We start from the raw sequence: 24,133 nt of genomic DNA on the forward strand, positions 1-24,133 counted from the left end.
ATGCATGTTATAAGTATCAAATGGTCTAAAATCTATGCAAATGACAGGAATTGTTGCAGGACCCATGATGCAGCATCTCCTTATTCTTCTGAAGTAAATTAAATTTAAGTATAAGTTTCCATTTGCCAAAACTGACAAGAAACTTAATAGTAGTAATTGTGTGGCCCCTTCTACCTTCCTTAAGTTGTATCTGGAAACTGAGAAAGTCATCACTCTTGGCCCTTGTTTAGATTCTCTACCATAAGATGGGTAGCCTTCCAATCGATGGTATTCCCTCTCTACCAGCAAGGTCACAGCGACTCCAGTGCTCTAAAAGTCAGCATTGTCAGTGTCCACTTGTACAGGCATTTGTGCAGTGCCAGCCCTCCCCCACCCCACACACACTCACACACACACACACACCCCCCTACCATGAATCTGTGGCCCTGCAACCATGGGCATACAAAACCACATTATCAGGGAACACTTCTCTCTCTTCAGTGTTAAAGAACACAGCCTCCATCCTTCCTTTCTTCCCACTGTAATCTTTCTTTGGGTCTATTGCTGAGGCCACAGACTAGAAGACCTGTGGGCCAGACACAGCATGAAGACTGGTTTTCTGAGAGTCACAAAATGTTGGCTCATACTGTGATTAAAAATAATAATGTGTTCCCAATCATTAAAGGGCAGAAAATTTCACAATTTCACATTTCTTCTTGAAAAAAACATGGACTATGGCATCACTAGGCTTGGTATTCTGGCAATGCAGCCACTGACTGAAGCTGAGCAGTGGCTTTGCTTCCCCCTTTCATTTGCTGAAGCCCCATCACTGTCTTCTTGACACTGAGGCTGTAGTTCAGTGACTATCATCTTGATTTCCCCTTTTTGTATTTTTTTAACATTCTTTCTTGCTCTTTTAGCTTATTTGACTTAACAGTCTACCCTCAGGGATCTGTTTGTAAACACTGAGCTTTAAAAAATAAAGCAAAATAACACTGCTATAATAATAATAAGCTGTCTCTTATTCTTTTATAACACTTATCATCATACATTTATAATAGTTATTCTCTCCAACCAGATCATAGCTTCTAAAAGTGCAGACTCTGCCTTATTTTACTCATTTTTTGCTCCTAGTGATTGGGGCATAGAAGGTCCTCCATAACTGTTTGAATGAATGAATGAAATAAGACCCTATAACTCTTCTTTGGAAGTAAGGATACAAATTGTTAACATCACTTGGCTCTTTAATGATAAAGAAATTAACATAAAATTTAAAATCAGGTTATCCTACACCAAAAAAAATTCAGTAAGTAGCCCTGTTTAACATGCTACATTGAGGTTGTTTATTATTTTTATCAGTATTATTATAGAGTTCCCTACTTACACAATTAACATAGATAAATCATGTATAATGTGTTGGAACAACAATAATAAACTCCCCCCCAAAAAAAGACAAAAAAACGTTAACAGTACAATTTAACCCATTGTTTGCTCTCAGAGAATTTGTGCCCTAGAGTGAAGAAGAAATGGGATGTTTAATCCACAGTTTCCACAGTCAGATCTCATCCCCATGTGCCCCTCATAGTATGAGCAGCTCACTTTGCTTATGAGAATCTATCTAGTATTTAAAAATACAAAATTAGTTTAAACAATTAACATTTTATAAAACAGCCCCAAATTCAAGCTATTTAATCGAGTAGTAGCAGTGGTAGAAAATGTAGTAATGGTGGTGATGGTAGTGGTGGTGGTATTATAATAATCATCACCATCATCATCATCACCATCATCATCATGTTGAAATAAATTTCTGGACCCAAATGGAGCTGCTTCCACCTGGGTGCTATATTAACAAACAAAACTTAGGTAACTTTGGTGTCCCTGGAAAGACTCTGCTTGAACAGAAACAAAGTATATCTGCTCAGTCAATCCCCAAATGCCAAGCCAACTCTGGGCTCTATACTTACATGCTTGGTCCTTATTCATTTTCTATGTGTCTCTTCTTTGTTCCTGTAAACGCTCTCTGCCTTCTGCCCCATTCTGCAGTTCTCTGGATCCTTGGGAATGGAGACTGCCTACTTCATGAAGTATTAAATTATGTTTATATCACCTAAGTGGTCTTCTTTAATCATTTTTAGCAATAATAATGTGTTGCAAGAAAAACAGATGGCTTGGGTTATTCTATACTTACATAGACATAGTCCCCACTCTTAAAGAGCTCACAACCTAGAGATGAATGATAAATATATAAACAACCAACCATAATACAACATGAGGTGTGGTAGTCTGCTAAAAACAAAGGATTCTTGGGAGCACCAGAGCAATCCTGATTAATTCTACCTAGAGGTTGGGAAATGTTTCAGAGCAAATAAACATTATAATTACATAGATATAGATGTATAATCCCCTAAATATTCAAATACATATATGTATATGTACATTTATAATTACCACAAGCCATTGTGAAGCACAGTATGTTGATGCCACATTTATTTTCACTATATATGGCTGAACACTGGGTTGCTATGACAACATAAATTAATAAAGGGCCTTTCTATCACAAATCTTAACTTCTCAGGATGTGGATACTTCAGTCATCCTCTAATTGTACATTTTATCTTGAGAAATAAAATCGTATCATGTGCTGAATTATGTGTACAGTCCTCTTTATCTTCATTTACCACTAAGATACACTTCTGTTTTAAGAAACCCTTCTTCCTTGGTATCATCTTCTTTCTCATAATATACAAAGAGAATAAATCATTAGGATATTTTTTTTCAGAATAAGCAAAGGGACAAATAGCATATTCCTGTAAATAAATGATGGTGCTTTACCCCTTATTTGTCAATACAAATCCGATGGTTATTATTGCATCATTAAGGGAACTTAAAAATATTTATTGTTTCTTCTTTGTAGTTACAACTGTTAGTTTTAATTAAAGATGGAAGAGTTGAAAAACTGCTGGTCAGGGAAACAGTGTTTCCAATGTTAATATTTCCACCATCTTCCTTGATGAATTTTAAATCTATGTAAGATTATATTGGATTTTGAAATTGCTATAACATATATTTTCCTCTAGTGCGTCATGCACAGTGTCTACCAGTATAACATAGCCCTAGACACTTCATTATATGCTGATCAGATCATTTGTAAACTGTATAAATGATCATTGAAATATCAACTTTGTGGACACTCATACACAAGTAATTTCTATTGGGACATAACAGCATTTTCTTCTTTATTAGAACACGAATAAGATTTATTCTGATTCTTAACCTGCAGCCTATCATCAGTGTCCACTCTAATCACCAAACAAGTATTTATTCCTACTGCATTTCTTTTGGAGCTACGGCTCAACATACTGGGCAGCATGATAAGGCCTCTTTCTTCAGAGAGCTTGTATTTGTTTGTTTGTTTGTGTTTCCCTGAAAACAGAGACTGAAGTGTGAACTTGGACGTGGGTAATTTATTCAGAGATACTCCAAGAACATAACCTGAGAGGGGGTAGGTTTGTGATACAGGGGCAGAAAACAGTTAGTAAAGGGTTAATTATTGAACTAATTATTCTTTGGGTTTTAGGAGCTCAGTCCCACTGGGGCCACTCTAAAGAAATTTATAGAATACATGTTGAAATTGTCCTTCCAAAGTATAGGGAGATGCAGGACATACCTTCGGATTCCTGTCCCTGTTAGTTGAGTATTACATCTGGTGGAGGCTTGGTTTCAGAGAAAACCAAGACGCAGAAACTCCTCAAAGAGGCAGAGACTCCTTCAGGTGGGAACTTGGGCTGAGTGCAGGGAGTTGCCCACTGTAAGTTGGCAAAGTGAGGAGAGGCTATCCAGCTTTTAGCGCAAGTATTATATACTTTTCTAACACCAAATAGAGGACTCTTTATGTCAAACACCTTTATAAATAGAGTGATATTGTTTTTTTGATGGTGAAGAGATCAGGTACAGCTGAGGTATGGTGGGAGTTTCTAGGAATGCACACAAGATAAATCTGAGTCTGAACTCCCCTGCTTAGAAACTCTTCAGCAGGGTAATAGTCAAACTCACAAAATTGCATCACAGGCCTTCAACAACTGTCTCTTACACATCTCTTCTAAATCTTCAGTCCCTACTGCCTTCTCCTAGACATATGTCTTATTCTAGGAATATCAAACTATTTCCCAGAACATATAAGCCCAGAACGTATCCTATTGTTTGCAAAAGCTGTTCTCTTTTCCCAGAAAGACCTGCTCTAAAGGGTTTTATGGAAAAAATTTACATGATTTTTTAACATCTTTATTGGAGTATAATTGCTTTGCAATGATGTGTTAGTTTCTGCTTTATAACAGAGTGAATCAGCTATACATATACCTATATCTCCATATCTCCTCCCTCTTGTTTCTCCCTCCCACCCTTCCTATCCCTCCCCTCTAGGTGTACACAAAGCACTGAGCTGATCTCCCTGTGCTATGTGGCTGCTTCCCACTAGCTATCTATTTTACATTTGGTTGTGTATATAAGTCCATACCACTGTCTCACTTCATCCCAGCTTACCCTTCCCCCTCCCCGTGTCCTCAAGTCCATTCTCTATGTCTGCGTCTTTATTCCTGTCCTGCCCCTAGGTTCTTCTGAACCAATTTTTTTTTTAGGTTCCATATATATGTGTTAGCATACGGTATTTGTTTTTCTCTTTCTGACTTACTTCACTCTGTATGACAGACTCTAGGTCCAATCCACCTCACTACAGATAATTCAATTTCATTTCTTTTTATGGCTGAGTAATATTCCGTTGCATATATGTGCCACATCTTCTTCATCCATTCATCTGTGGGTGGACACTTAGGTTGCTTCCATGTCCTGGCTATTGTAAATAGTGCTGCAGTGAACATTGTGGTATGTGACTCTTTTTGAATTATGGTTTTCTCAGGGTATATGCCCAGTAGTGGGATTGCTGGGTCGTATGGTAGTTCTATTTTTAGTTTTCTAAGGAACCTCCATACTGTTCTCCTAAGGAGCCTCCATACTGTTCTCCATAGTGGCTGTATCAATTTACATTCCCACCAACAGTGCAAGAGGGTTCCCTTTTCTCCGCACCCTCTCCAGCATTTATTGTTTAATTTACATGATTTTTAAGACCCAACTCAAGTGCCACCTCTACTTTTAAAGCTCCTAGTGACCCACCAAAGTAGGTGAATCTCCCCTCCTCCTCCCCATTCACTTGGCACCATCATGGGAACAGGTACATGCATTTGCAGCATTTGAAGGTTATTACAATATTTATTAATGTGTGTGTCTCCTTTAAACTCTTAAGGACTATAGCACTGCCTCATATTCTGTATCCTATGGGTCTAACATGGTACATTATACATAGTAAGCAATTTACACTGAATGGATAAGTAACACATGCGGCCATTTAAGATTATATAACTTCTTGTGTAATCTGTCAGTCTGTAATTGCTCTTTGTATTGCAGAATATATTGCAGAGATGTGTGTTTTACTCTAGTTTGATTTTTTCCAAGATTTATTCACCGTACTTCTTAAATAAAATGTAAAAATATCAATAAGGATGCAGAGAGTCACTTCTGTAAGTTTGATCTCTGTTAGCATACATGTCTGAAAATTGTTTTTCTATAATATTTTTCTTCAGCGGGTTATGGCCAGTTTCCTGGAATGCTGTAGGAGCATTGCTCCACATCTTTGAAATTCTTTGATCTCTGGAACTTCTCTGAATATTAACAAGCATAAGAACAATCATAGAAGCAGAGACTGACTTACAATTCATGCATCTGATGTTCTTATTTGAGGGCTCTTTTAAAATGTCCATCTGTTTACTTTTTGACATCTCAGAGATACACTAATACAGAGCATTGATGTATTTATATACAGGGCAGTGGGGTTTGGTTCATTAGGATACTGTTAGGATAAAGGGCTGGTTTAATCTCTGTGAGAGTGACAGTTGACTAGCTTCACTTAAAAAAAGGCCATCACCAATCTGACTAAAACACTATCATTCTCTTACGACTCTTTACTGAATTTCATCTGTGTCATTGGCAAACCCAGCCTACTATACTGATTATCTGCAATGGAGCATTGAAGAAAAATTGTGTTGTTAGTGGAACTGGATCAGGAGTTAGTGCCAAATGCAGATCTGGGTCACAGAACATGAAAACATTATGTGTTCATAGACAACTCTTTGAATTTTGGCATCTTTGTGTGATAAATATGAATGGTGAAACTAAATTAATTGTATATTTGATGAGGTGGTCAATCGGCCCTTATTAGAATTTCCAAAGAGGTATCCTGTAACCTGCATTATAACGGGTAGTTTATTCCTGCTTGAAATCTATCAACTCAGGATATCAACAAAATTAAATGTGAATTTGACTACATTTAGAGACCAATACAGATTTTTATGGTAAATTCTCTTGAAATTAAAATATATGGGGATGCACTGAATACAGAAAGACTTTATAATAATCCTCTTGGTTCTGATAATTTCCCCCCTCCTTGCTGCTCTTCCTTTATTTTCTTGGTTCTCTAGTCTTTCTCTATTTCATTCTCAAGAAGAGAAATTTGCTTCTTCTCAGATTATGCTATTCTTCTCTCTACCCTACACCCCAGCCAGTGCAACTAAGGTCTGGTAACTGACAGAGAAGCTGCAGAATTCTACCTCCTTAGAATTTTGTGAAGAGGGAAGACAGTTATTCCTTATTATTCATTTGTTTTATTTCATCTTTGTTGCATACATGCATGTGCGTGTGTGCATACACGCACACACACACAAGTTAGTGATCGATATCAAGGGATTCATACATTCTGCGAAGTTCACAAATGAATTGCCTGCTCAGTAATAAACCATGGAAGTATTCCAGCAAAGTAGCTTCTGTGGGATGAATTCTAATTCAAATATTTTTAATTCTCTATATCTTAAAATTGTGAGAAAATTTTCAGATCAGCATCTATCTGCTGTACTAGATTTTGCATAGATTCAAATATCCTGGGAAAACTAAGAATAAGTTACTTGTTTGAGAACTATAAATCCTTTTTTTGTAGTCTTTGAAATAAGTTTAACGTACTTATAGTCTAAAAGGCTGTTTTAGTAAAGTTAAGACTAAGTGTGGAGATTTCAAACATCTCATTCTCATACTATTAGCATGGGGCTAAGGGAAAAGTATGTGTCTAATAAATACTAATGCCAGATGTAAATGATAATGTTCCATAGGACACTGACGTGGTGAAGAGAAAATGGTATTTAAAGTAAAACAGAAGGACTTTCTCATGTTACACACTGCTATGTGAACTTATTTGAATTGTCTTGCCTATTTAATCTGAAGATAACACTTATGTCACACAACTCTGCAAGGCAGGGATAGGAAAAATTTTTTTAAAAAACTGACCTAAGTGAATGTTATAGCATAATACATATCACGTAATAGACATTCAAAATATATTATTTCCTCCTGTTTTCAAGAGCTTTGCTTTTAAAGATCCAAGGTTTGAAAACTTCATTCTAATAATAATAAAAGGTAACATTTACCATCTACACAAGATTGTATTTTAGCATCTGATTGCTTTATGCATGAAGGACAAAATGAAGACCAATTCACTTCAGAGACTGCAGTCTATTATTTTGAGTGTTTTGGGAGAAACAACTTTAGTTCCCTGAGGAAGACATGACTTTTGGAAATGAAGACTAGCCATGGGGTGCCATGTCTGTAGAACTAATGGATGATCAATCTGGGTCCTACAAATTTGAAGGAAAAAGTAATGAAACTCGTCTCAGAGGGAAGTTCTGGAAATATTTGGAGCAAAGTTAAGAGCCATTTGAAAACAAGTGTAGCCTCTCAAACTGATGATAGCAGCTATAATCACACTGTCTCTCTTCAGATCTCCTATATTAAAAATAATTGACACATTACATATGCTGCACCTCAGGTATTTTTTTTATTACTTCTGGAAGCACTGCCCTTTCCCTGATAACTCTTTTTTCTTTGGACCCTACAGTTTGACAGAGGTGCAATGCATTTGGTCATATTTTTTTGCTGCTGTAGAGTTTTGACCAATCTGCTCTGTTTTTCTAAGGAGAGGAATCACATACCCTCATTTCAAAGCTCATATCTCACTTTCAGCCATATCAGAGTTCAATTATTGTTCCCAAGCAGAGCTGATTTCCAAGGATCCCGCTGACACCAGCAGGGCTGGCCCAGGACCAATTGAAGCCTTTTCTATCCCGTAGATCCAGAGCAACTGCCCCTTTTCCTTCCCAATAGACTGTACACATTTTCTTTTAATATCTCAGAATTTAAAAGATTAGATCATGCTCCTTTACTCAGGCAGTGTAATATTGGCCTTCTTTCTATAGGAGTGTGCTTCTAGGGTTTCCAAGTGCCTTTACAGCCCCTTTAAAGAAGGTACGCTAAATTATTCCAATGTGATTTATGTTCCTCCTTATGCAGTGAAGTGTTTACTTCTTTCACTACATTTTTTATTTCCCTTTTTTTGTTCATTTAGACAAACCCCAAAGCAATCTTCAGTGGGTTGCCCTCTTTGATCTAACGTAAACAGAGAAGCCAAATGCACATGTGTATGTGGGGATATTTTTGTCTTTCAGTTTGCATCTTGTAATCATGGGGCAACTTTTTTCTGCCATCCAGCCTGCATTTGCAAGTCATCCCTCAGCCTCCCATGATCTACATCAAGACACAAATGTTGGGTTCAGACAGATACCTGTTCTGCCATCATGAGTAAATAAGAACTAAATACAAAATAGGTGAAAGTTAAAGAATTCCTAGTTTGAGAATGTAGTCTCCAATCACAAAAGAAATCTATGCTAAAATACAATGCAAACTTAGGCTGAAGGATTAAACTTCTCTTCCTGGCAGGTGTTATGGTAAGGAGGGGTAGAATGAAAGGGGATTCTTCTTGAGCTACTTGTTCAGAAAGTCTCACATTCCATTTGAGTTTTTTTCTTTGAATATCTACTCCCATATATTTAGACTGAATTCCTGAAGGCAAAAAAAAAGGCCTTAATTGCCTCTCAGTTACCTGAGTAATCAGGTACGACATGTAGATTTCTTCATACAGCAGTAACATGGTGCCTGCCCCATATTCATGATCAGAAAATACCATTGTTCTTAATTTCAGGCAGTGTCAGTTCTCTCTAGGCATTATACAGGGTCAAATTTAGAGGAAAAAAAAAGTGTCAGAGAAACACCTCTATCATGCACTTTAAGCAGCAATATGGCAGAGATGCCCAGACTATAAAATCACAAAGAAGGACAAAAACAGCTGTTTATTTCATCCCCTCTCCCCCAGTGATGTTTCTCTTTGTCCAGAACTTTTTACCTACTAGGTATTTATTGAAGGAATTAAAATAGATTTGAATCCTAATCCTGCACTAACTAGCTGTGTGGGTGAGAGTTAAAATCTTAGAGACACAACTTCCTTCCAGGTTAAAATGTGTTTATGACATACACCTCCCAAAGCTGCTGTTATAATTAAGTTATATTATGTAAATTACCTAACAATATCAAGGAACCCTCTTGCACTGTTGGTGGGAATGTAAGTTGATACAGCCACTATGGAGAACAGTATGGAGGTTCCTTAAAAACTAAAAATAGAATTACCATATGACCCAGCAATTCCACTACTGGCCATATACCCAGAGAAAACCGTAAGTCAAAAAGACGTGTGCACCTCAGTGTTCATTGCAGCACTCTTTACAATAGCCAGGTAATGGAAGCAACCTAAATGCCCATCGACAGATGAATGGATAAAGAAGATATGGTGCGTATATACAATGGAATATTACTCGGCCATAAAAAGGAACAAAATTGGGTCATTTGTAGAGATATGGATAGATCTAGAGACTGTCATACAGAGTGAAGTAAGTCAGTAAGAGAAAAACAAATATCGTATATTAACACAGATATGTGGATCCTAGAGAAATGGTACAGATGAACCGGTTTGCAGGGCAGAAATTGAGACACAGATGTAGAAAACAAATGTATGGACACCAAGGGGGAAATGCGACAGGGATTGGGGGTGGTGGTGTGATGAACTGGGCAATTGGGATTGACGTGTATACAGTGATGTGTATAAATTGGATGACTAATAAGAACCTGTTGTATAAAAAAATAAATAAAATTTTAAAAAAGCAACCTATTTGTGATTTCAATTTAATGGTATTGTTGAAAATGATTTTATATGACAATGAGTGTCAAGTAGGCTATTTCCATTATAAAACCCACTAAAGGTTCAGACCACTTTTCAAGCTAGGTATCAGATGTGAGACAACAGAAGTGTCATAAGCAGAGGGCAGTGAGGGCTACAATGTGTTGTGAGATGGGTTCAAATGATTAATAAAAATTAAAGCCAGTTTGAGCAGTGCTTACAAAGGTTTGCATCAGCTTAGCAAGGATTTGTGATCTAGTTGAGAAACACAAAACTCCATATCCAGTAAGAATCCAGTGGGTGTGTTCTGCAATGAATTTGGCTTCTCTGGGAAAGAAATGGTTCCATGTATACATATGCGGGCATATGGATTGGGAGACACAGTATCTTTTCCAATCTCTCTCTGTCTCTTTCTTTCTCAACTCTCCAGATGCAGTGTATATATCATTTGTCACAGTCTCCTCGTGTTCTCTAATGTCTCTGCTTGGGTTTACAAACTTAAATGCAACAAGTGTCAAGCAGGTATCGTAAAAGAGTGCAGTGGGCCAGATGGGTGAGCTGTGGAAAACTGGACAGTTCATGTCCCATCCGAAGGTGGTAGCAATTAGCCTATGATCTCTAATAATTTGGTAACACTTCTCTCCGTTTACTAGGTATATGGCCTTGGTTGTGCAAAGCAAGATACTTACCTAGCTTGCGTCTCGTATCCACATTTGTAAATTGTAACAATATTAGCGCCTACCTCTTAGGGTTATGGTTCACTCATTCAATATCTATGTATAAGCCATCTACTCTGACAGACACTATGGTAAGGGCTGCACAAACAGCAGTGATCAAAAAGGCAAAGCCCCAGCTCTCTGCAACTTACATTCAAGTGGGAGTGAAACAACTAATACTTTTTAAAATGATGGTAACAATTAAGATGTCAATTATTGATAAAAAGCTATGTGGGCAAGTAGATGGATAGGGATTTACTATTTTAGCAGGCTTTTTATTGTAGAAAGGGATAGGTGTTTGCATTTTTCTACAAGCTGTATTTTATATAGACTTTTAGCTCTGTGAAGGAAGCATGTGAGGAGAAAAGTGAATAAAGTAAGGGATCAAGCTGTGAGTAGATCAGACAGGAAGAGCATTGCAGGTAAAGGCATCCACTACAACACCTCTGACACTGACATGGGCTTAGGGTGTTTGAAAACAGCATGGAATCCAGAGCCTCTAGAACAGTGGGAGAAAAATTGAGTTGTGGATGAAATTAAAATCGTGCAGCCCCTTTCAAATGATTAAAATGATTTTGTTCTGTACTTTGGAAACGATGGGATGGTAGGGGACAGTATTGAGCTGAAGAGTCACGTGATGTGGCTTGAGATTTCAGTGAGTCACTATGGTTGTGGCTGCTTTGCGGAGAATAGACTCTGATGGGGCTGGGAGGGGCATGGAGAAAACAGAGAGACCAGACTGCAGCTGATGGTTGCTTGAACCAAAGTGGTAATGGAGAAGGAGTTGAGAAGTGGTTAAGTTCAGGATGTATATAAAGGTAAAGGCAACAGTATTTACTCCCATGGGATATAGGAGGAGTTGAAGATGAAGCAGAGATTTCTGGTCAAGTCACCTGCATGCTGGAGTAGCTATTTACTGAGTTAGGAAAGGCAAGAGGAGAAGCAAATTCTGAGCTTGGTAAATCAAGAATTCATTTGTGAGTATTAGGTGGAAAACACAGGCTAACTGCTTTAAACAGCAGCTGGCATATATAGATGAGTAATAAAGATTAGCTGTAATTATTATCACTATCTTCATTTCTATTGTGACATTACTGAAAGAACATTGCTATCATGCCTTTTGCTTTTTCAAGAAAAAGTGTTTTTTTTCATGATAAAATATCCTGATTTCAAATGTCAAAACCATATAAAGCTCTTATTTTAGCTTCAGCTGAAGTGGAAAGTCCTGTGTACACATTGATGATATCTCACCTAGGCACCTGCCATGTCTCACCTTCGCTGCCTTAGATCTTTTTCTGAAGCCATGGGAACTTGTTCAGTTCTTGAGCAGGTGACGCCTGAAAATATAGAAAGTTTAATTCCTCAGTGGCCTCCATCAACCATTGGGGTCCAGGCTTTGGTTTCCACCAGGCTTTGATGGATGAATTTGAAGGGAATGTGCAGTTCTTCAGAGGGCAGCTAACAAAAATGAGTCCAGTTGTTCAGAGTGGTTAATACACTTTATTAGCTTTTCCTCTGTCCTTTTCTGACTCTGCAACCTCACTCTGAGTTCCTGTGATCACCTCTAAAATAAAAACGAACTATCTGAACCTAAGTTCCTATTTTAGGCTTTGCTTTCAATGGAATCTGTACTAAGACAACAGTGAATAAGAAGAAAATAATCTGAAAGTTAAAAATACACATAATGCCACCAGCTTGCTACCAATACTCATGTCATTATATACGTCATTATTCCATGAGGAGTTGTACTCTGCTTAACTTATTTTCCTACCCATAACTCAAGGTAGAAAAAAATCCCCACTTTTGTCACAGGGTTTACATGATCATAAAGCATGATACCTTTATCATTTGAATAGATACAGGGTAAGTGGCACTAAGGAAGAAAGACATATATACAAATTTGGTCTAGTTCAGATCTCCAGAAGAGAAAATAGGAGGTAATATTAAAGAAGTATCCCCTTATATGCAAGGCATCAGATTAAGTCTTATGTAATATTTTGCTGAATATCCCCCATCATTAACCTCGGGAGAAGGCATACCTTACACTTCAGATTATAAAGAAGGACATACAAGATGTAAACTGTTCAATATTACGCAGCTAGTTTGTAACAGACTCGGATACAAAACATGATATCTGACATCTTAGCCAACAGTCTTTTAAGTCCATAAGGCTACAGACTCTATGAGATTTAATTATTATCTTGGGCTTCCTTGCTTTGATCAAATGTCTGTTAATTTAAAAAAACCTATAGAGAGAGATTCAGATTTTATGGGATGAGGAAAATTCTAGAATTCTGGAAATTAAATTTTGTCTCTGGTGGTAAAAAAAATGATAGAATAAAAAAAAGATGAAAAGTAGGTGAAGATGTAATTGTAAGCCTGGTCTACTTTTAGAGTTTTGCCTTATAAGGGATTGGAAAACTTACAAGAGAAATGTTTATGACTGTGAATCATTCAGAATACTTTCTTCTTATTCCCCAAGTCATATAGAAATTTGCCTCTTAAAATATTTTCTATCTATTGAATCTGACGTAAACGTTTTATCAATTTAAAGTTACCCTTTTCCTCTTGTAAATAAATTTTCAGGAAACATTGATTATGTGAATCCAGAAAGTCCCTGGGGATATCCCTATAGCATAATGGTTTATTTTGAGCACTGAATATTTTTAATATAAATCTAAATTCAGACACTAACCTATCAGTTTTCCACTGGACTTTATTTGGTTTTAGTGGTCTCCAATTAAATCCCAATTAAATGCAGTGTGTTTCTATTAATTTAATTGTATCTATCAATAGCAGCCATTAATTTTAGGTACTTTCAATAAATTTTTGATTAAATCACTGTATTGCTAATTCCCTTCCATAAATTTCAATCAGTTTCCAGTTTATTTAGTCTATATGCCTAAAATCAATATTATATACCAGTATCTGGGTGGGGGGGTGGCGGCGGCTTTTGCCCGTAACTGTGCTGAGATAGGAATGAATCTATCTCATTTAAGTCAGTGTGATGCAGTACAATGCACAGTCTCCATAAAAGTCAATACTTCTATGCTAAGCATCACTGCTGGCTTTCAGTTGCTAAACCTGTTCAACATAATTCTAATTCATCAAGACTCAGTGTTTCTTTGTAATTCTGCCAAGTTTCAGAACCTGTTACAAACACTTGTCTTTGGAGTTATCCATTGCCCATGTTTACTAACTTTTCAAACATGAGGAGCAGTGATGAGTCCCAGTGAAGAGAAAGGAGCTCTGGAACCAAACTGCCTTGTTTTGGATCCTGCCTCTGCCAATTCTTTACAACGTCAGTATGGTTGGGCAAACTCCCTAACACTTTGGTGCCCCAGGTTTCTCCTGCAATAATAATGCTACTGGGACTTTTCTGATAGCACAGTGGTTGAGAATCTGCCTGCCAATGCAGGGGACACAGGTTCGAGCCCTGGTCCGGGAAGATCCCACATGCTGTGGAGCAACTAAGCCCGTGCGCCACAACTACTGAGCCTGCGCTCTAGAGCCCTCGAGCCACAACTACTGAGCCCGCGTGCCACAACCACTGAAGCCCACGTGCCTGGAGCCCGTGCTCCGCAACGAGAGGCCACTGCAATGAGAAACCCGCACACCACAATGAAGTGTAGCCCCTGCTCGCCGCAACTAGAGAAAGCCCATGAGCAGCAACAAAGACCCAACGCAGCCAAAACTAAATAAAACATAAATAAAGAAAAAATATAATAATGCTACCTACCATTTGGGGTTGTTGGCTGAATTAAAACATTTAGAAGAGTGTGTGACCCACAGAGTTTTCTCAGTTTTAGCTGCTCTTATCACCATGGTTTATGGTTATAAAAACTAACGTATTTTATGAACTTACCATGTGACAGACTATTATGTTGTGGTTTATATCATTTTATCATTCATCATATACAGAAACCTTGTAAATGAGGTACTAGTTTCCTTGGTTTGCAAGTAAACCAAGGCTCAGAGGATCCTTTGATAAAGTCCCTGTTGTTATTCAATGATAAAGATAAATTTGAACCAGGCCCATTAAAATCAAAACCTAGCCTGATTCTATAGGGTTGTGCTGTCTTCCACTATTGGAATTTTCCTTTAAGGGTCACATTTTTACTGTAAAACCTTACTATTGCAATAACATGTTCCTGGACAAAAACGGATAGATAAATATATGATATAGATATGGATATAGATAAAGGTATAGATAATAGAGATAGAGACAGAGGCGGAGACAGAGATAGAGATGATAGAAATAGAGATCTGGGGCATTGTTTTTACTATAGTGAGGAAATAATGGTTTGGGGAGAAGAGTAAGGGAGGCTCATAGAACTTTCCCCATCATTAAGATTAGGGGGATGACATAGCTAACAGCTTCACCTTCAACAGCTAACAGCTTTACCTTTAATAGCGTCATTAGGGAGATCTAAATTAGATCAATCAATCTGACAAAATTTGGGTTGAATAAAATATATACAATTTTATAAAAATACACAGGGATCTACCAGGCTTTTTGTGAACTGTCTTGAATGTATTATAGAACATACTAACTGTTTACCTACAGATATATCTGCCTTCATCAGTGATTAAAATGCATTTGTAAGCTAGAGATAACAGTGGAGGTCAAAGGAGAAAAAATAGAATGGGATATTCTACCAAGTTTGTGTGGACAGGAATATCAGAGATTTAATAAGAGTTCAAAGTCCTTAAAAAAAGGTGAGGTTAGGACCAAGAAGGTAAAGTACAAAAAGCAAATCTATGTCCAAATGTATGGCTGCACATAGGCTGTGGAGGCAGGTACTGAATACTTGGTGGAAATGAGTATGAAATGTGAATAAACTGGGAATCAAGTAAAGAAAATCCTGGAATTGGTTTTTAGTAATTCTGTTGGTCCTGTGGTTTTCTATCACCTATTTTTAGACGGTGATGTGACAGGAAGCTATGTCCTGGCATCTTAAAATGTGACTACAGGGAAATCAAGGCAGCTCCTTAGTCACTACAAACTTTAATTGATAGCAGGTGAAGTTTGTCATCTATAGTAAGTAATGAAGATTTGTTGACTATGCAAATGAAGGCAATGGACAATGATAATGGACAATGATAAGTTTCTGTCACTATTAAGTAGACTCGGTGAAAACTGGACGATTTAGTCCCTGTCTTTAAACAATCTGTTTCCTCACAGTGTGTATACATGGGTAAATAGGTGTCTTTTGACAACTTCTCTGGAGATATAAACAAAATGCTTGCATTACATATAAACTACTAAGATCTTTGGTTTTTTATTCTTCTTGGGGGTTTTAGTACTGGTGTTCATTAATAAATGGTTGTTTATTATTGAAGATTTAGAATGGTTTGAGGAATGTATGTTAGAAATTTAAATAAAAGTAACACATTGCCATGTTTAAAAATGGTAATTACAATTTGCTATTATAATGTTAGTTTTTAAGTGTTTGTTATAACAATGTCCGGTCAAGTAGGAAGAAAGGGTAAAATAAACAAATCTAAAATAGTGAGAACAACACAAAATCCAAAAACCTAACATAAAAGTCTTTAGCATGCTACAAACATAGTCATTTTAAGGTCAGGTTCTATGCTATTTTTGTGCGTGAGGCTTTGTTTCTTTTTAACAAATAAAAATTCATAATATTTTTCCCTCCAAAATTATCCTTTGCTTGCCTGGAAATATAAAATGTCTTGAGCAAAATTAAAATAGTAGAGAAGAGATGGGCAAATCTTGAGTAGATCACCTTGGCTGAGATTGAGATGGGAGTCAGACTAGTTTTTTAATAGATAAGGAATAGTTTATGAAAGTGACAAATGCAGCCCCAATCAGAATGAGACACTAGTTTTATCCTTATTCATAACTTAAATTACAATGCAGAGTAGTTTTTTTCAGCAGAAAAGTATAAATGAGCTGATATTTTCCCTAGTTCCTTTCCATGTGTATCCCCATGAACTGTGACTTTTTTCTCCAATATTCCATGATTTTGACTGTTGTAATATGGCAGTACCATTAGAGCTTTAAGACTGGATCAAACCAGGACAATAAACCATGTGTAGGAGAAGTAGCATTTTATTTTCTTCCAAAAGGAGTCAAGTTTGTGTTCCTAAAATCATGAAAAGTATCTTCTGAATCAATTTAAAGACCAAGCTGAAAATTGGAAAATAAGTAATAAAATGGAGATAGGAAGAGTTGAGAGAAGAGGTGGGTTGAGGGCAGAGGTTAAGTAAGGCTATGAGAGTGAAGTCTCTGATGGGAGGACCCGTGAATGTAGTGTTCATCTATACTGTGGAGTCAAGCCGTTGGCTTTATAGGAGCTACCCTGCACTACACAAATTGCAGCCATTTAAAGAACAAAGAACAATTCAAGGAGTTAAAAGGAAGAGGAAAATGCATATGAGACAGGTATGAGAAGAAGAAATTTAAGACAGTCATGGAAGAATTAGCTATTGTGAATTTATTTCTTATCCCTCTGCTGAATACGCTGGTAATGATACCTTGAGTGAGATTCATTCTTACACCTCTGCTGAGATTCACTAATCCTGTACTGCTCTGGTATTTGAAAACTAGGTTTCCTTGCAAAAAGATTTTGGCTCAGTTGCTAAATGCATACCATTTTACATTAAGAACAGTGTAAATAATTCAAGATTCTTTAGTGCACCTGTCAGAGGACCAAAGAAGATTTGAAATTTACATGTACATAAATGAGCAAGGGTGGTAGGTAAGAAGAGAAGGTCCCTGATCCCTCGATTATGTCTTGGCATCTGATAGCTGTGTAGGGCCAGCATTTCCAATTATAAGACAGAAATGGATCCATACTGATCTCTGATCACTCTTGAGCATCCTTTGGAAAAATGATATTTATTCACAGAGGAGGTACCATTCACTCTAAGAATTCGTTTCAGATGAAAAATGAGTGTGGCATCAAATTATACTAAGCTCTGGGACAATGCAACTGTTTTATTTTCTCTTGTTTCTCAACCAGGGTGAATATTGTTATTTAAAACTCTATTACCTCTAATATTTAGATAAAACCAATCTCATTATATAAAGTAGTTACATGTATTATAAACATAATCTATATCTTTACTATCTGTCTCTCCCACTGAATTAAAAAGGCAGGAGTTTTGTTATTTATGTATCTCACCCCCCATACCATGGGATGCATATAGTAAGATAACAATCAATGTTTGTTTAATGAATGTTTGAAAAAATTCTATTCAAATGTCAGGAAAACAGGTGTTCCTGCGCTAATTCTATTGGCTTAATGAATTTAATTGCATATATCTTTTACTGTGAGCCAATTCAAATCCCTTTTGGAGGAATGTAGAATATAAATTATAAATTAATGAAATTTGTAGTGATTTATGGATTCATGTTCCCATAGAAGACCAAATGTTCTACATTTTCAATCATCTCTATTATCCCAAGGACTAATAATCTGGGATTTCTGTTCATACTGTGTTCACTTACTGAGGTGATTCGGGCAGAAAGTATCATTGAGGTCATTGTCACTAATACCAACTGTCTCATCTGACCAATAGTTTACTTTGGCTCCCATTAAACTTTTGAACTTCTGGTGAAATATCAGGAAAATTGTGAATATAATCTGGGCACATGCTCCCAATTTTGACCTGAGGAGTTAAAACTAACTGCAATTTATATTAGATATGCTCAAATATCTTCACTTGTTAATTCATCAAAACATAGATTTGTTTCTCAAATACTGACTGATTTTTAAATTCACATTAAATTGCAGAGACATTTAATCCATATGCTTCTTACTGGAACTCATCATTTTGTAGGCGAGAACAGGTCTAAGATCAGGACTATTTTTTGACTAAGACACTTGGAGTGTTTTTAATTAACATTTAAAACTTTTTTTTTAAGGCAGGGAGTTATGTTTGACAAAGTTAAGGCCAAACACCAAAAGGTTAGTGTTTTGTCTAGAACTCAGCATACATGAATCTTAAATGAATTTTAAACCTGGCTAAAATAAGCTGTCTCACTCCTTGAAAAAAGTGATAGAGAATAAGAATTTTTTCCATTAAAGAACTTAGGAGTGTTTAATACTAGCTCGAGATCAAGGAAAGGTAGATGGAAAGGAATCAGTGTGTTAAAATAAATTCTTATATACTAGTAAGTAGGCCACACACACATGAATAATTTCTTTTGTGTTGTTGAGGAATTCAGTAATTCGGACCCACAATTTTTCTGACTTACTCAGAGTTAAATTTAAAATCTGCCTCTGAAACTGCCTACCTGTGACAAGTCAGGTAGTATCTAATCTAGACAGTATCGGGGTGTGTGTGTGTGTGTGTGTGTGTGTGCACGCACGCACGCACGTGTGTGAGAGAGAGAGAGAGAGAGTGAGAAGAGGGAGAGAGAGGAAAGTGTAGGAAGATGAGGCTTCTGTGGTCATGCCTAATGTTGGGAATCTATGATAACTTTTGGTCTGATGATACTCTGACAAAATGAAGAATGTTTAGCAGGACATGGAAAATGAATCAAAATTGTCATTTATAAGAAGTAAAGAACACATGGGAAATCAGGGAAGAAGGGAAGCATTGGGTGTTGGCCTGCCTCCAAAAAGGAGGAGAATCAGAGCTTTGACAAGCAGAAATAATTGAGGCCTCTGTGGTAGCCAGCCTACAAAAAAATCTCCAATAATTCTTGTTTTCTGGTAGCTATGCTCTTTGTAGTATCCTTGCACACAGAATCAAGGCTGGCCTGGTGACCAATAAAATATGGCAGGAGTGATGGTGTAATTTCTGAGGCTAGGTCGTGAAAAGCATTGCAGCTCTTGCCCAGGTCTCTTGAATTTCTCCCTCTGGAGGAATTCAGCCATCGTGCAGTGAGGAGAGTTAAGAAGTTCCCCGTGGAGAGGAACTGAGGCTCTGGCCAACAAGCCAGCAAAACCTTGCCAGTATGTGAGTGAACCACCTTGGAATTAGCCTCTCCAGTCCCAGGAAAGCCTTCAGGTGACTGAAGTCCTAGTCAACATCTGATTGTAACCTCATGAGAGATCCCAAACAAAACCACCCAGCCAAGCTCCCAAATTCCAGACCTGCAGAAACCATGATAAATAATCACTCATTATTGTTGTTTTAAGTCATTGTGTTTATGGTTGATTACATAGCTATAGATAAAACAGTAGAAAAAGTTAATTCAGGAAAAAATCATACTCATGTATTCAAACATCAAATATATATTGAGGGCCAGGTACTTCGAGGTTTTAATGGAGAAAAGATTGATGTAGTCCAGATTTAGAGAATTTATGTTCCAATGAATGTGGATCCTTTGTCAATGTTTTAAAAGCATTTTGGATGTTAACAAATTAGTAAGACAGTAATTATAAATGAAGACATTCCTATGAAGTGAATAATAAGGGGCTGAAATTTTTTTAAAATCAAGGATTAATTGGAGGGAGACTTTTTAGAAAAAATGGTCATGGCAGCCTCTCTGAGGATATGACATTTATTTATTTATTTATTTATTGTTGATTTACAATATTGTGTTAGTTTCAGATGTACAGCAAAGTGGTTCAGTTCTCTCTCTCTCTATATATATATATAAATGGAAATATATATAATATATATGTTATGTATAAACAATTCAGATTCTTTTTCCTTATAGGTTATTATAAAATATGGAATAAGTTCTCTGTGCTATACAGTAGTTTCTTGTTGGTTGTCTATTTTATGTACAGTAGTGTATATATGTTAATCCCAAACTCTAGTTTATCCCCCCCCTTTCCACCTTGGGAACCATAAATTTCTTTTCTATGTCTGTGGGTCTATTTCTGTTTTGTATATGTAAAACCAGATACTATTAAAGTCCTAGAGGAAAACATAGGCAGAAAACTCTTTGATATAAATTGCAGCGGTATTTTTTTGGATCCATGTCCTAGAGTAATGGAAATAAAAATAAAAATAAACAAATGGGACCTAATTAAACTTAAAATCTTTTGCACAACAAAAGAAATCATAAATAAAACAAAAAGATGACCTACAGAGTGGAGAAAGTATTTGCAAACAATTCAACGGACAAGGGATTAATCTTCAAAATATACCAACAGCTCATACAGCTCTATATCAAAAAACAAACAATCAAAAAATGGGCAGAAGATCTACATAGAAATTTCTTCAAAGAAGACATACAGATGGCCAACAGGCACATGAAAAGATGCTCAACATCGCTCATTATTAGAGAATTGTAAATTAAAACTACAATGAGGTATCACCTCACACCAGTCAGAATGGCCATCATCAAAAAGTCTACCTGAGTTGAGGAAGTGCTGACTGTATTTAAAGAAAGGAAAGATGGTTGGAGCAGAGTGAGTGATGAGGATTATGCATCAGGAAGGTAAGATGAGTGACAAGGGCTAGATTTTGCAGGATTTCATAGACCATGGTGAGAAGTTAGGATGTTCAAAGGTAATCACTGAAGAGTTTTGAGCAGAGGAGTAAGACTCTCAACAAATTCAATTAATGGTAGGCTCAAAAGCACTCCTTCTTTACAACAGTGACAGTTTTTTCAAGGATTGAGTATGTCTCACAACTAGTCAAGGGTCCATGACTTAGTGTCATCTCTTGATTAATACCGATATCTCCACTTATTTTGAATGTAGTCATTCAGTGGAGAACCATGAGAAGAAAAAGTTATGCACACTTTTGGAGAGGACTTCCTCATACATAAATTTATTATTGTCTATTTTTAGAAAATTTAATATCCTCAAGAATAAACATCTTTCGTTTGGTTTGTATTTGGAATACTGTAATACTGTGAAGACAAATCAATAAAGAACAGAATCATTTCTGTGGAGTATTATGAGTCTAAGAGGAGAAGAATCTTTCAAGACAAAGATCTGCTGAATTATAGCTTACAAAATGCCTCACTATTATCAGGAAAACCATTTTCTTTACCTAGATCCTCAGCCTAGTTTTCCAAAGGAATTATCATAAGTAGTTAGTATACTCATCTTTTTATAGTTTAAGGAACTCTAATTGTGCTGAATCATGGTACAGACATGATTTGACAAATGTAATATTGCAGGTAACATTCAAGAAAAGAACACATTAATTTTGGATTTGCAATTTGCTGCAATTCAAATAGCCCTATTACTTTAATAATGGATATTCAATTTAAATTTTGTAATTTTTTCCAGAAGTGTTGAGTGTCAACTCAAATTCCATAATTTGCATTTGAAAAATAATTTCTCATCAGTGTAAAGTACTGTTTGTCACCTGGCAGGTAATAATTTCCTATCCCAACTCTTATTTCTGGTGAATATTTTCCCCTTCAAAGAATGTATTAAATCAAAAGAACACAACATTTTATGCTAATGCAATCTTTGTAAAGGCTGAGATAAAATTTCAAGTACTGATAATTTTGAAAACCCTACAAGAGGATTCTAGAAATATTGGTTTCCCTTATTCCTGGGGATGCTGTTCTATCAAAAAGAAATAATTTTATATGTACATTTTCAAAAGACTAGTACCAAGGGATGTATTTCCAGAAATACCTTTCTCAAACAGGTCATTTAATTCACCCACTGAAGAACCACATTTCATAATTATGCCTTTGCAAGAGACACTAAGATATATCATACATATTATTTGACTTCGGACTGAAAATTTAATTTTAAAGTATGTATCAGTTCAAAATAGTAAAAATTTTTTAATAATCAAATGCATTCAGTAATTCAATAATTATACAAACATTTATTTAGCACTTGCTTTGTTTAAAGATTTTGCTGAGAGTCGGGGATTCAAAGAAGGAAAGCATTCTCTTTCCTCAACCAGCTTAGTACAGTTCAGGAGATGAAGCATTTCATGCTACACTCCTGTTGTTCTTCTATGGAACAAATAAAAGAAGACAGTGACCATAGTAATCTTGGAAAGAGACCAAAGTGAAGGAAGGCTTCCTGAAGGAGGTGATACTTGAGCTGGGTTTGAAGGCTGAGTTAAAGAAGCAGGGAAAAGCATCATAGGCAGAAAGACCAGCATGTCCAAGACTCAAAGTGAGAAAAAGATGCTGAGTTGTGGAAAAACTAGCTGCTTGACATAGCTGGATCCTAGCAAATATATTTTTTAAGCATGGGTAAAGGGGAAAATAAAGGAAGACCAAGATTAAAGGGGGCTTACTTTACTATATTATGATACTGTGACTTTATTCATTAAAGCAAAAGAAAACCATGGGGATATTTTTACTCAGATCTTAAATCTACCTTAGAAAAAACGTAAAAAACTAGCTTATGGATTTTTAAAAAAAAATCTTCCTGAGTTGTGTTTGCCATGCTGATATTGTCTTAACTCTAAATTTTTGAAAGAGAAACTCAATACTTCTGATACTCATGAAGGTGGCTGGCGTGTCAGCCCTAGAGAGGAAAAACCTTAATTAAGGCTCAGCTCAGCCACAGCAAAGCAGCGATCTTTCCCATATTGATCTGGATAAACTGCTTAGGAGAGTGAAAATGCCATTGTCTCTATTTGTTTTCCTTACACAGGCAGAAGTTGAATTTCTACCGTTTGAGCTTCAGCAAAATAAACAGTGATGCTCCACCCAATCTCCTTCACTCTTTATTTCCAGAAGCTGATCAAGGCCACAGCTGTGTATTAGGAAGGCTCTTACACTCAGCATACTTCACCTCTGGCCAGTGTCTCTGGGGACTTTGCTTTCAGAACACTGGTGTGAAGGTGCTGTTGAGGACAATAGGGGAGACAGATCATCAACATCCTGACTAGAGCAGTTGAAGAAAACCATGTTGCTTATAGAAGTGAAAGGTCACTTATAGAAGTGAAAAATAGGAACCCCTCAACCCAGAAAAACCTTTTTTCTTTAGTAGTTTTTTTTGTGTAGCCGTTAAGCCATATCAAAAGCTTTTTGTGTTTGTAAAGAAATCAGGAAAACCATCCATTGTTATGTAGTTAAGTAATCATTAAACTGCTTTTAACCAAATTGTGGTGAGCTTATGATTAGATTGAAGACTGTTTCCTGTATATCACTTGCCTGATTCCCATTTCCTGATCTGCTTCCCTCCCCTACTAAGAACCTCACAGAGGGTGGCTTCAGTCTGATCCCACAGGGGAGGTCCGAAGAGTAATTTGTGCCTCAGTTTGTCTTGAAACAAAAGCCAAGTGTGCTGACACCTTCATAATTCCAACACCCACACTCAGAGGATCCCAAGGAGACTTACATTCCAAACCATTCCAGCTCTTTACATGCTGGCTTCAGTAGCCAAGGAGGACCGTAAGTGCCAACTTTTGTATGAAA

Source organism: Pseudorca crassidens, chromosome 20, assembly GCF_039906515.1.
Source record: "Pseudorca crassidens isolate mPseCra1 chromosome 20, mPseCra1.hap1, whole genome shotgun sequence".
Lineage (NCBI taxonomy): Eukaryota > Metazoa > Chordata > Mammalia > Artiodactyla > Delphinidae > Pseudorca > Pseudorca crassidens.